At 40.2% G+C, this 14,457-nt stretch overlaps 1 long non-coding RNA gene across 1 annotated transcript in view; it reads left to right on the top strand.

Moving 5' to 3' along the window:
- Positions 1 to 14,457, top strand: part of LOC103896528 — an 82,365-nt gene that overhangs the window by 19,280 nt on the left and 48,628 nt on the right. Inside the window, exons 3-5 of the long non-coding RNA XR_657413.2 lie at positions 10,050 to 10,134; positions 11,517 to 11,609; positions 11,718 to 11,960. This is a non-coding gene — a long non-coding RNA (uncharacterized LOC103896528). The remainder of the gene's footprint in view (positions 1 to 10,049; positions 10,135 to 11,516; positions 11,610 to 11,717; positions 11,961 to 14,457) is intronic.

Below are 14,457 nucleotides of genomic sequence, written 5' to 3'. Positions count from 1 at the left end.
CTGAATCTACCCTCTTTTAGTTTAAAACCATTCCCCCTTGTCCTGTGGCAACAGGCCCTGCTAAAAAGTCTGTCCCCATCTTTCTTATAAGCCCCCTTTAAGTACTGGAAGGCTGCAATAAGGTCTCCCCGAAGCCTTCTCGTCTCCAGGCTGAACAACCCCAACTCTCTCAGCCTTTCCTTGTAGGAGAGGTGTTCCATCCCTCTGATCATTTCTGTGGCCCTCCTCTGGACTCGCTCCCAACAGATCCATGGCCGCCTTATGTTGGGGGCTCCAGAGCTGGACCCAGTACTCTGGTGGGGTCTCACGAGAGCGGAGTAGAGGGGCAGAATCTCCTCCCTCGACCTGTTGGCCACGCTGCTTTTGATGCAGCCCAGGATACGATTGGCCTTCTGGGCTGCGAGCGCACATTGCCGGCTCATGTCCAGCTTTTCATCCACCAGTACCCCCAAGTCCTTGCTGCTCTCAACCCCTTCATCCCCCAGCCTGTATTGATACTGGGGGTTGCCCCGACCCAGGTGCAGGACCCTGCACTTTTTAGTACTGAGTTTCTGCAAAGAAGTTGAAATAGATGTTGGACTTGCTAGCGCTTTCAAATCTGTAACAAGGCCATCTCCTTATGGAGTGTCAGGAGGAGCTGGGCTGGCACCCCTTACCCTATGAGATCAGTGTCCCTCAACAGGTGTTGGGTGTGCCAGAATAGAGGATCCACCTCTTTCTTGGGAAGTCAGCCAGGAGGCCTGCTGCTTTCACACTACAATCTCCTGTGTATCTCTGACAAACAAATAAACTCCAGGGTGTAAATACATTCACAGCTAGTTGGAGCCGACCAGAATTGTGAATAAAAAGATCAGCAGTTAGAAACGCTTCAGTTTTCAAGCAATAGGGTAACAAACATAAACACGGTAACACGCAAAGCAGGAGATTTAGAAGTATAGAGTCTCCAGTGCATTCATTTCCAGGCAATGGAGAAACGACGTGTTAGGAGAGAGAGAGAGGATGTGTCCTGCAAACCAAGAGTTATCTGTTCTGATACACTCGCTATGCATGAATGTGTGCAAATTGTTATCTCTCTCTGTGCTTTGGTTTCTCCAGGAAATAGGGAAAAATTGTAGTCAGATGAAATATGCCATGTCAATTATTTTTCTTTCTTATGAAAGATCCTTCCTCTTTATCCACACCCTGCAATGTGTGCCATGTTTTGCATGCTGTTTCTGAACCCTCTGACTTGCTGACCTTCTTTGGGCAAATAAAGGTCTGATGTAACTTCCCATGAGTCCCATCTGATACAACGTCCTTTTGATCCCATCAAAGCTGTTTTATGATGACTGGAGGGACTGCTGCAGAGCTCCCAAAGTTCAGTTTCTGGTCTGACCACTGTAGACCACTGTAGACCCCACCCCCCGCCTCTGGAGAGAGTCTCTTTGGCTGTTGGAAAGTAGCAGAGAATGGCAGCTATATTTAAACTTTAATAAAGGTCTTTTGAGCAGCATTAGGTGTTTATGGAATGTCTGTAGTAGTACATAGTATTAAAGTACATGTTAACATTATTACTACTACGTTTAAGCAAGGGAGAAGATACTGCAATTTTTAATGAAGTGTTTATGGCTTTGTTGATTGCAGGAGTGTCCAGCTCCCTGTGCTATGGGACTGCAGAGTTCCTGAAGAGGTAGTTTAGCTTGGGTCTGCATGTTCAGGCTGATCTGGCTGAGTCTGAGATTATTGGCTGCTGAAATCTTGCCTTCAATCTTGCAAGATTTGAGTAGAAGATGGCAGAAATCTTGCAGGAGTAACTTTCTCCTTCACGGATGGTCCTGTCAGCTTGGGATGAGATTTGTTAAGAAAAGACTCTGGTTTGGCCATGCTAGAATCAGATCTGGATTTCTTCTGAATCGAGGTCTGGATAAATTAAAAACAAAGTAGCATGATACTTGGTTTTGAGGATTTAAATCCAGACTGTTCACCCCCTAGTTTTCAAGAGGTTCTGATCTGAGGGTCGGATTTCAGGAAATTTTCGTTTAGGGAGTGACTGTTTAAAAAGTTGCAAGAGCCCTAGAAACCAGAGTTCTTTGTTCATAAGCCATGCACAGTGCAGACGAGCAATAGCAGCAATCCATTTCCCCATGAATTGCAAACAGGCTTAACCCTGAGTTGGAAAGACCATACTCTGGAGAGGTGAAAGGAAATTCAATATCTGAGCTAACTGTGTTCTGACTTCCTTGGAAGAAAGACTGCCAACTGTACAAAGTTATGATGATGATGTGACAAGGACCTATCGTCCACCGAGGCCTCCATGAGCCAATGACGTTCATGGAGGACTGCAAAATAAGCAGTCCCACGGGGTGGGGGGCATGGAGGTAGGCAGTAGGCCTTTGTTGTTCTTATCCCCGCTATACTTGGATGCCTTGGAGAGCTTCAAGGTAAAACTTTTGATGTCTCTTTTACAATGATCCGTTTCTTTACATATTGTGAAATATCTGGTTCCAATGGTACTAAAAATTTGCTGTGACTGAGAACCTTTCCAATGCAAAGTACTTGTTAAAATATAACACGTGTCCAGACCAGACTTGAATAAAGATTGTACTATTCTTCAAATTATATTGAACGTTTGGCAATTTTCTTGAGCTTACAATGTAACTTTCCATTGAAGTCTAATTATAGACTTAAAAGTAAAAAGTCTTTCCTGTTTTATAAAGAATAATAGTGACCTTTACCAAGTCCAATCTCTATTTTTGAAGTCGGATATTCAGAGATGTGTTGCTATTTGGCTTTTTTTTCCTTCTTTCTTTTCAACAAGTGATTCTAAGAAACCTGATTTCTGAGCAATGTAATTTCTGTTTGTCAGCCCAAGCTTCATCACAGTCTGATAAATGTTCCTGCTGGACTATTTATGTTACCTTTCTATGTGCTGCATTTTTGTCTCCCTTGGTGTGGGTCTTGTCTTCTTATTCTTAGGGTATGCTATTTGGCCCTGGCCTATGTTTGTCTTCCCCAGCTGGAGGTGGATGTTGCATGGTACTACTACTTTTGAATCTTTCTTTTCTGTTTCAGGGAATTTTCCTACAGTAACAAGCAGGTGGCATTTTCTGATAAAGGGAGGGTACTCGCTCTTCTCTTGATACCAATATTGTCTTCTCAGTCGGCCATTTTCAGTTTAATGTTGCTTTTTATTTACATATTTCTTAATGCAGTCTTAATGCAGCTACCTGTGCTGTCAACCTATTTAATTCAGTGAAAGCTCTGGGTCCTTAGCGCTGCTGGAACATAGGTTACTAACCCAAAGCTGTGTTTGAAAACATTTACGTCAACTGTTTTGTGCCTGAGTTTATCCATTATACAAATTGATATAATGCTATGTGAATAACAGTGTCATCAGGCAGAAGAACCTGAATTTGCAATATATTCTCAGTATTTGTGAGCCTTTTGTTGAAAGACTACAAGATTAAATGAAAGTATTATGGGGGAAATTGTGTGCGTTGCTGCTTTTATTCATTACTCTTTCACATATTTTCCTAATGACACTTTTTAACTCAGGAACTGACTGATTTAATTTGTTCAAGGAGATTATTCTCACTCTGTCATTTGTGGAATACAGGTGCGTTCCTGAAAAGTCTTAAATGTCTTTCTTGAGTAGCTCCACTAACTTCAGCTTCTTGCAGGACTGGGCCTACAGTTTATTGCTGATAACCCAGACATATTGCTTGTTGAGCCCCTACTTGTAGGAGATACTCCGTGGAAAAACTGCTTTCTTTGATTCTGAGGATCTTCACAAAATTCTTTCTGTTCAAGTTTAGTTTATCATTTTATGGTTTTCCACTACATGAGAGATTTATACTACGTAACTGTGTCCAATCAGCGCAGGAGCTCAAAGCCTTTAATACGAAATATTTTCTATGAGAGCTTAATACACCAGATAAATTCAATCAAAAGCAGCTATTTAAATCTTTCTGTAGCAAATACCAGCCAAATTTTTCAAGGAAGGTTTGTGTACATGCTTTATTTTTTTCTTTTATTCATGTTTTCTTTGTCTGTCTTTCTCTACTGTAAATATGAGAGGCCAGAAATTGTACTTTTGTTGATGCCATAGACTTTTCTTTTTGGATCCGTATATTCCTAATGGCTCTTGGGAAATGAATCAGAAGCAAAATCCTTGATCACAGTTATAGGAACTTGATAATTAAAGACTTGTTCCTTCTGACATAATATGGCTAGACAGGTACTTTTTCATTTGGTAACCTTGGATTCAGATCTTGAATCCGTTATACTAGTCAATAAAATACTTCCTTGTAATGCCATAAGGTTTTGCCATTATTGAAAGGGGAAAAAAAATAGATGGAAAAAAGCAGGTGAGCAGGATAGAAAAGGAAGGCTGTGATATTTTCTTCTTAAAGAATTTATAAACACCAGTGCGAGTCTTGGTCCAACATGAGGTATGTAAAATATTAGAGACGTTCCTTCTCTATCAAAGTTCATTTTTTGCTCTTATAACTAGTCTCTGTTTGGTTTTGAAATCCTCTATCCTGAAGGCAGCTACGACTTGGAACAACTCAGTCTCAGGAGTCTCTGTAGAGCTCATTTTTACAAAGAAATATGCAGTCTGATTGTCAAAACAAAGGGTGTCGGATCAATAGTAAAATCATGGAACAATCTGAGGTTTAGTCATCATTCCTCTTTTCTTGTATCTTTGTATGCCTATGTGCTATTTTGTAAAAATGATCTAACACCATTGGAGATTGGTGTCTTCCCTTTAGTTACGGACTCTTATTACGATTTATTGTATTGCGACGGTGCTGAGGGACCGGGATTCCCATATGGTGGGTACTGGGCAGGCAGAGGATGAAGTTAGTTTCTTCAGTGAGGACTTAGTATTTGTTTGCTTCAGCCCTCCCTGAGGAGGAGGTGGCCTTGCTGCTGAAGTCCCCCAAAGGGGTGCAGGTTTCTATTGTCACTGTTCTTAAAGCAGTCTGGTCTCCTTATATTCTTCACTTGCCAGTAACCTAGCAAGTTAACCTAACTAAATGGGTGAGCCTACAAACATGTTGAGAGTGGCTTCTGAGGGCATGTGAATGAATACGGGGGGTGTTTGTTTGTATGCATTAATCCTAAAATCATGCTGAGAGAAACAGTGTTACAGAGCGTGTTCTCTTGTGTCCTTCCAATTGGTGTACTCATGTCTGATTTTGATTTGAGCAGGTGAATGACTCGATAGCCCATTAGCAAGCATTTGACCTACTATGTTCCCCATTTCCCTTTCTAGCTTTGACACTCCGTGTAATTTATGTAGCAATTACACTTCAGTTGTAACTCAATTCCCGGTTTTGTTCCTTTTACAGAAATTAGTACTGAAAGGCATCCTAATGATGGAGGGCTTGGAATAACCACCGAGCTATTTGTCTATTTAATATACATTTTTCAAAGATAGCATTTTAATGACTGGGAGAACACAATAGGGCTAACTGTACTTCAGAAGCTCAGCACTGAGCTTCAGACTCTTCGAATTTCAGGCTGCACTGTCAACGCTGAGTGATACCAAGAACTATGAAATGGAGAGCTACCCTGTTCCCCCCTCCCTATTCCCCTTGCAAAATAAAAAGCAGGGGAGAAAAACAATGCTACTCCGACTTATTTATCTTTATCCAGTTCCTCTGTCAGTAAGGGGATGAAGCGAAAAATTCAGAACAAAGTAACTTAAAAAATCAAAGGATTAAAACCCCATGTATGTGATCCTGATGAATTGGATGATTCAGAAGATGTTAACCAGAGCAACAGCTGTAATGGAAGGAGAGCCTGTAACAAACAGGTTTTCTGATTTATTGGGGTAATCAAGCATAGAAGTGGGCAGGCACTGGGTGGTACAGAATACCAACATTTTTTTTGTGCTGCCTGGGAGATATATTTGAACCTCTAGGGAAGAATTGCCCCCTCCCCCTTAATTCCCCTGAAGATTTTTTTTTTCTTTTCCTGAAAATGAAAGCAGGGAACGAGCATTTCCCTGAATCTCATTTTAAATCTTCCCAAGTTTAAAATGGTTACTGCTTGTTTATTACTGTTGGTAATGTAACTACCCTCACAGGAGACTAATCCTGCTTGTTGAGGACTCCATTCCCTAACGTAAGGGAGGTAATAAGTGAAGGGAAACCGGCAAATATAAATCTAGAGATGCTGGGCTGCTTAGAGAAATGCAACAAATGCCCTATGTTGTTTTCAGTGTGATTTAGCTTGGTAGCAACCAAAGGTCTTTGGATTAAAGACTTTTAAGGAAAGAACCCACCCTAAAATAACTCTTAAACCCATCTCTAATGCTGTTTTCCTTGCCTGCTACTGCAATGTCCCAACCTCTCTTTCATGTGTAAAATCAATGGGAACACAATGCAGACAAAGTTTAACATTACTTGACTGTGCTCATGTTCTTAGAGATAACAATCTATGTTCAGTGTGGTGGGACTGCGGCTTTCATCAAGTTTTGTCCCTTATAATACACATTACATTTTAACATGCTTTGCAAGTTTGCACGCAGGGAGCGTGCCCTGCAGTACAGGCTTTATAGTGATACTCCCTGAAATCCCTCAAGCAGTGTATTTGCTGAAAAATACCAAGTCTTGGTATTTATCAGTCTGGGAGTTTTCTCCTGCAGAGATGTTTTCTTCTTGAGATGAAATCCCTGAAGAGAAGTCCTGTCTAGCCTTGACTGGGCATTTTGAGCTTATAGATGTCTGGTTGCATCATCTATTCGTTCCTCTTTATTACTTCTGGGTATTTTCCAAGGCCCCCCCAGCAGCATGAAGTGCTCATCTCGGTTTCCATTGAGGTGATCTGAGTCTCACTCACACAGCACATAGCACCTTGCAAAGCTGCTTCTGTGCAACAACAGCCATAAGTAATTGACGTATGTAAATTCCAGCCACTTGTGACTGGAAGGAAGAAAGCATTCGATTACATCTCCCCAAACTTTTGTTTTCATCAGTATCGCTATTTTTTTCGTAGTCTTACGATCTTTCTCAGTAGAGCTTTTGTCTGTTGTATGTTTGTTAAGAAAATAATTCTTGTTTGCCTGTTGCAAGAAGAAAGAAGTTCACTGCACACATGGGATAATATTTGTTTGATTTCCTGATGTGGTTCCTGAAGCCAGAGTGTGAAAATGTTGATAAAGCCTCTTGAGATGATTATCACAGGGAAGTAGTCTTTTCTATTGTGTATGCATACAATTGCCCAGATTTACTTAAATTTTAAAATTATCATTATTATTTTATAGGCCCCTCAGAACAGGGTTTTAGTGGTGGTATTCTTTGTTGTTATTGTTTTTTTTAACAAGGTGCATGGTGTTGTGGTCAATAATTTCTCTGCAAGTGTTTCAACGCAGCTGTCACCAAGTTGTGAGTTTACTGAGTGAGTTGAATACTGTTTCTCTTCCCTAACTGGATGCAAGTTCAAAACCATTGCCTATTCTTAGCTTTTGCCATTTGCTATTTCTGCTGCTGGGTTTGCTGCAGTTACTAGTATGAGATTAATTTTTCTGTTAGTGAAGCAGTGCTCGAGAGTCCAGTCACAGGCTGAGAAGCCATTCTGTTAGGCTGAATTCAGTATCTACTTAAATGAGAAACCTCTCAAAAATAATACTGGAATAATATCACAGAGCATCCAAACAAGCAAAAGAAATAAAAAACAAATGAAGAAAACAGTCTGCCTTCTGTGCCTTCAGGTGGAGTAAATCTGGGCTTCAGTAAATATTTTCCCTGAGCTTGTGATTTCATAGCTGAGCGACTCCCAACAGAACCACCTGTTTGCCAGCTTTTTACCAGCCCCAAGCTACTCCTTTCTCTCCTGAGCCTCCCTAAAATTTTCCTGCTTCAAGCACCCCCAAGTCAAAGCCCCTGAAACTACTGTGGTTGCCTGCTTGGCTACAGCTGCTGTAACCCCTCTCCCCTCCCATGCTGATGTTAGCACCAGCTCTTTCCATCTCGTTGGCCATTCTGGTCAACTGAGTCCACCTATTTGTTCACCTTTCACCACAGAAAGCAATTCCCCATCTTCTGGGACATTGCTCTGGTAGCAATTTAGCAATTAGCTCTGGTAGCAATTTAAGAAAACCTGGACGCCAGCTGGGACTTCCAAGGAAGAAAAATAAGATGTGTCTGAGAGAAAACAGGTGCACCACAGCTCTGGGTTTGGTGAGCTCTAACAATACATCTGATGAAGCAGCAAAAATATTTTGGGTAACCTTAAGAAAAGCTGTCTCCTGCACTACATTATCATTAGTAATGGCACATTCCTGGTTTCAGTAAGTATATCAAGGATGTTTATTTTAAGGAGAAAGGGCACAGTTTATTTTGCACAGAACATGTTTGGGAATGTTTGTCATGATGTGTCAGTGACAATCCGAAAGACCTGGTGTTGCCCTCTTTGCCTATCACTGACTCCCTTGGCTCCCATCAGTTTGCATTCTTGGTATTGAACATGTCTCCCCCAGTGAAATGTTGATAATATTTTTAACAAAAAGAGCCTTCATATAATTGATATCTGCAAGAAACTGAGCTCCAAAAGCATGTTTTAACCTGTGTATTTTGTAAACACAACATGAAAAATTCACAGAGAATTTCTGTTACATCCTGAGGCAACTGTGAGTCTTTTCCAAAGTAAAGACTAGGGAGCTGTATGGTGTATAAGGAAGAGAAAGTGAACAAAGAGAAGCCAGATGGGAATGTACAAGCAGAATTTGCAATTAGTAGATCTTGTGCACCCAGCAAAAACTATTTATTCTGCTGTGGCTGCAAGACCGACTACCTTGTGGAGACACAGTATATACTGTCAGAAGGTTTTATGCTGGTTTAGGGACTTCACCTTCCTAAACAGCAGAAGGTACACTGACATGGGCTCTTGCTAGCACAGATATATCCGTCCCTGGAGTCCCACCAATGTAACAGTGTCAGCTACAGGATGTGCATTTTCCATGCCCTGAGCTGACCTTGGGTGTGCAAAACTTTGGCAAAGCTTTACAGTGTAGACAGGGCCTAAGGCAGGTATAATTTGCCAAATGTAGTGTTTAATGAGACAGCCAAATGAGCGTAATACACAGCAAGTTCAGTAAAGCCCCTAAGGGCTGGGGTCCTAGGAATGTGCTGTGATGTAGCAAAATAAGCTACTGATCCTTTTCATCCACCTCCCTGGTTAGACTGAGCTTGGCTTCTTGGGGGATGCAGTAGGGAGAGGCTCACAGCACAGGGAAACCGACAGACCTGCTTTTCTCCCTAGGCATTTAATGGTGCCTCTCTGCAATGATCAGGCATGGTCCTTCTGTTCTGGTGGGGCCACAAGAGGAAAGGGCCACAAAACACTGCTGTACCTGACATGGACAGTAGAGCTGTGTAGACCCAATGCAGAGGCAGGCAGAGGGCGTGTGGTATCATGGAAGAGAGCTGTCTGGGCCAGGGGTGGTTGTGTTGGCAGAGATATGGGACACTAGCGCAGAGGGACTATGTCCAGACGAGTACTACAGACAGGTGGCTCAGCTGTGAATTTACTCTCTTGTTACAAGCGCCTGGTGTAGGATATTTTATGTCGGATCCCAAAATTTGGACACTGTAATGTGGGGCCACTACGGAACAATCCAGTATGTAATTTTTTTTGTTATAAACATGGTTATTCTGAAAAGTGTATTTACTGGTTTGAACAGCTTTAATCTCAAGTACTTGAGGTACAGTAGTTGCATATTATTGTATTCCCCTAAAATGTTGTGATACCATCATTACAAATTCTGTACCTCGCTGTGTAAGTTAACTTGTACCTCTGCAAAAACGAGTGCGTCATGTCATACAAACACACAATTCAAACATGCCTATTACCCTGTAACTCTTAACATTTCTACAGTTGGAAATATGAAGAAAAGACTAACAAGTGGATTTCTAAACAGCTGTGAAGGACAAGAGAGGTTTTTGTGGGAGGGTCTTTTTAGGGTCTTTTTTGTCTTTTTTTTTTTTTTTTTTTTTTTTTTTTTTTTTTTTTTTTTTTTTTTTTTTTTTTTTAAAGGCAAATCCTTTTATGTCTTCTGCTAGAAAAGCTGCTCACCGGTCTTGTGGTTTGTGGATGAGGACCAGAACCCATTGATCTGTGCACTGGAGGGAAGGCACTGATCACTGGGTAAGGCTTTCCTGTGTTTAGCACCTGCTGGCAGATGCAGCACCTTTTAAATGTCTCGGAAAATGACACTTGATTGAATTTTTTTTCATTTTGAGATAAAGTTCTTTTTTCCTTTCACACAGCTTTTGTTCTTTTAGATGGATTTAATCATAGATTAGAACCATTAGAAACATATGGTTTGAGAGACCTCCTGGACGTGCATCAGACCAGCAGGTTTCTCTGTCTTTTGCTGGCAAAAGTTTAAACTGTAAGGAGAACCTAATGGGAATGCTAAGAGTTGCAGTTCTAAAAACTGAGCTCTCCGAGCAAAATCTCTTTGAACGTAAGAGAAATTAGTTCTGTTTCATCAAGGAGATAAGAAAATAAACATGACCATTCCTTGGCTCTGAAATGGTTTTTATTCAACGAAGTAATCTCTGTTTAGAAAGACATTTAGAGCTCACCTGCTTGACAGTAGCTTTCTCTCTGACACTCATCTTTAGATTGTAAGAAATAATAGACTAATGCTGTTTGTTTTGTAGAATTTAGAAATGTGTTGAGAGATGACACTGTGAAACAAACAGAAGTTTAAGTAAGAAGGTATCCCTGGAGGATGGTAGCATAGCCCTGCAAGAGGCTAAGGTATACACTAAGGCGGGGGGGAGGAAGATTGAAGTCTGAAGTGCTGCTTGTTGGCTCCCCCTTCTCCCATTTCTGCTCTGTGAGCACAACCTAAACCAGATCTCCTGCTGATATGGAGGTCACACAGTTTATTTCTGTCGCACTCACATGGTCTGGCCAATAACAGGGGAGCATGAATCAGAAGCTTATTTTAAAACCAAAAATATATGGTGTCACTTTGCATTATGATAGCATCCAGGACCAGTTAGGATCAGGGCTTCATCTATTACATGCTGAATCTATTACAAGTTGAACATGTTGTGTTGTTGATCCTCTGAGAAATTGCAACCCAAGATGCAACAAGCTGTAGGAGGAGAAGGGAGGGTAAAGGAGCTGAAGTGTTGGGTGGTCTGCATAACGCTAGAAAGGAGACAAAAGGCTATATGCTAAAAACTGTCACTTATAACTATTTAGGCAAGTAACTGAAAGATAAGACTTGGAACAGAGGAAAAGACCTTCTTTGTTTAACTAAACACTAAAGACATCTGAAAGATCTTGAGTTGATGTGGGGCTGGGGTGGGAGGAGGCAGGACAGGCAGGTGAGCAGATTAATGGCATTGTTGCAGCTTGCCCATATAGTGTTTGGGCTCTTTATTTCCTCAACTATATTTATTTGGTGGGATATTGTTGATACAAACTTGGTCTGGAAAAATAAAATCAACTTATTTGAAAAGGTCGGCTTCATGAGAATTGTATTATTGTGTGCCCCCACTGTTTTTCAGGGCTGGTGACCTATATGTGAAAGCATGACTGACAGCAGTTGCGATTGCAAAACAAACTGGAGAAGAAATGAAGAAACGCCTCATGCTGAGGATGTAAGATGGGGAGGAGAGAGAATGAAACTAGTTTGTCACATAGTGCAAAAATGTCTCTCTCTCTTTGTCACATCTTCCACTTATTAAAGGCAATATTGTTCTCTCCAGGCACTCAAATGAAAACTCAGAAATGAAAAGTCAAAAAGGCAATTAAGTGATCTGTGCATGGATGCTGCTGCCGTCTCCAGAAGAAAAAATGAGTGCTTAATCAGAAGCATAAATTCATAAGACTGGCTAATGATACTCTCCTTCAACCTGAGCACTTCTGCTGGAACAGAGGGATATTCAAAATCTTCCTGTCTCCTGGAAAGTCCATAGAGCTGGAGGCAGTATCATGGAATCCTTGGTTAGGTATGTAGTATTCAGCAACTTCACAGATCAGCTTCCAGGAAACCTTTACAGCTTTTGTAATAAAAATAGCATTCTTATATGACTTTGTTTATGGTGGGGCCCCACAGTGAATTGTTTGGGTTTTGTCTGTAATATTTCTAGCCAGTTGGTCTTGCAAAGAACAAGTGTAAGTTGGAGCCTTACAGCGTTTAAACTCTACGAGAAGGAAATAATATTTTAAGAGAAATCATATTTTGGGCCCAGCAAGTTTGACATTGACTAGTGCTGCCAGAGTTTTTAATATTATTGAATTCAACAATCTTTTCCATCAATTTCCAGAATCATCTGGAACATTCCCTCTTAAGTGAAATAAATGCTTGTAAGCTGCCAGGTGATTAACAATGTTTGCTGAGATGTGAGGGTGTCTCAGGAGACTCTGCTTTGTTTTGCTACTGTAATTTCCAGTAAAGATTTGGTCAAGACTTGAAACTGTCTCAAATGATGTATTTTGCAGCTTTAAGTTAAAATTCAGACCTGCCAAAAGGTTCTTGATTGTTAGTTTTTCTGGCTGAAACCACCTAATTTTTCCACTGTGCTTTGTACATCTAGTTATGGATGACCATTTTATCTCTCTGGCTTCAGAAAAGACAAACACTGTATCACTTCCTAAGTGTGAGGGGAAAAAAACCCTACTAAAATATTAGTAAGAATTTTCAAAGGATTACAAATTAATCAGATACTGTGCAAATAAACACTGAAAGTGTAAGCCCTAGTGAAAAGATTTGCAGCCTAAAAGAGACAAGCCATTGCTTACGTTTAAAGGAAAGGGTAGAGGTGGAGAAATTAATGGTTTTGAGGAGGAATCTAAATTGAGAGGGCATTTGGCAGACAAAATGAAAGACTAATCAAGCATAAAGAGCAGCAAAGACTCAGTCACAAAATAAGGCGAGGAAGAAGTAAACTTAAGGAGGGAGAAATGGGAGGAGACCATAAGAAATAAAAGTGGAAATGAGACTAATGATACCTGGACCCTGCAAGGGATATCAGAAAGACTGATAGCTAACAGTGTGAATTCGTTAGCAAATTATTGCAGATGCAGGATATCATTGCGAAGTGACTAAGCGTTCTTTTCAAGTTGAGCCTCATGTAGCGCCAGTGCAGCACCTGCTAATTTTGTTAATGCGAGGGGATGCTTAAATGGCATTGGGTCTTCAGCATTTTAAACTATGCAGCCCTCACCATTCTGGTTCATATGGTTCTGCAGAAATTGTAGTGGTCCCATGGGCACAATCAACAACCGTGCCTGCAATGTTTTAGCTGTCAGCGTATTGGGTCCACTGAGTACCTGAGATATTTTGCAGTGGAACTATTTTGACTTCAGTGTTGCTTATACTATACTCTCAAAAGCACTTGGAAAAGCTTCTGAGTATAGGCATGTTCTGCTTTTGCGGAATAAATAAATGTGCATGGGAAGCAGTGGAAAACTGCAGTCATTGTAAACATGACAGGAGGGTTAACTGCAACCATGTTTGTTTCACTGACCCAGAACCGTGATCACCAACCAACACATAAATATATATGCATGTGCATGCATATATACATTTATATAGTTATAGTGAAACCCTAATGGAAACAGCATAAATGTCATAATTAATGACTCTAGAATACTATACAGTCTTCTTTCATGTAAGAAACTATAATTTATGTGTCTTCATTGTGTATGTACACTTTATATATAATACATTACATAGAATGGATTTTTTTCATGGTGGTAAGCCATTCTTTTTAAGTCCTTAAATATTCTAGGCTGTACAGTGTAATTAATAATAAGTGGAAGTTTTGTTTTCATGGTAGGAAGCTTTTATTATTCTTTTTTTCTGTTCCAAGATGTGTTTCATTTGTTTTGTACGTTACAAAAAACACACAAATGGTCTTGGAAAGTGTGAGTAGAGATGGCTCTGTTGGTTTCTGTAAGAAAAAGAATAGGAACAAACAAAAACCTCTGCACTGATAGCTGAATGGAAAACTTATTAGAAGAATCATTTTAGCTATGGTTTTTGAAAATGTGAAAAACTAGGCCAATATTTGGATATTCAAAATCAAGTTAGTAAATTTAGTTAAATCATTTAGTCGCTTTTACCTTCTCACAGCTGAAATACAGTTAAACAGATTTAAACATTATTTATAGAAAAGAAATACATTTGGAATGAAAAAACATAAGATGCATTTTAACATTGCTGCTTTCTAAGCTATGTAAATGCAGGTTTATGATGAAATGATGACTGATACTAGTAACTTCAAGAACCATTTCTTCTGTGTATTATTCTTCAGCTGGAGACAGTATTATTTTTCATTCTTTTTCTAGTTATAGCATGGTTTTGTGTTTTAACTGTGCAGAGTATGAATTACCTTGCCCTAATGGAAATGTATGTATGTGATGCAGCATTGGCACAGTAAACGCCCATGTGCATATAAATTGTGCACCAAATAAGAGTAATTCTTCAGAGTAGTATTAAGA

The sequence above is a fragment of the Aptenodytes forsteri genome, unplaced genomic scaffold (assembly GCF_000699145.1).
Source record: "Aptenodytes forsteri isolate BGI_AS27 unplaced genomic scaffold, ASM69914v1 Scaffold107, whole genome shotgun sequence".
Lineage (NCBI taxonomy): Eukaryota > Metazoa > Chordata > Aves > Sphenisciformes > Spheniscidae > Aptenodytes > Aptenodytes forsteri.
The sequence above is the reverse complement of the archived record's forward strand: the minus strand, read 5'-3'. Positions and strand labels throughout refer to the sequence as shown.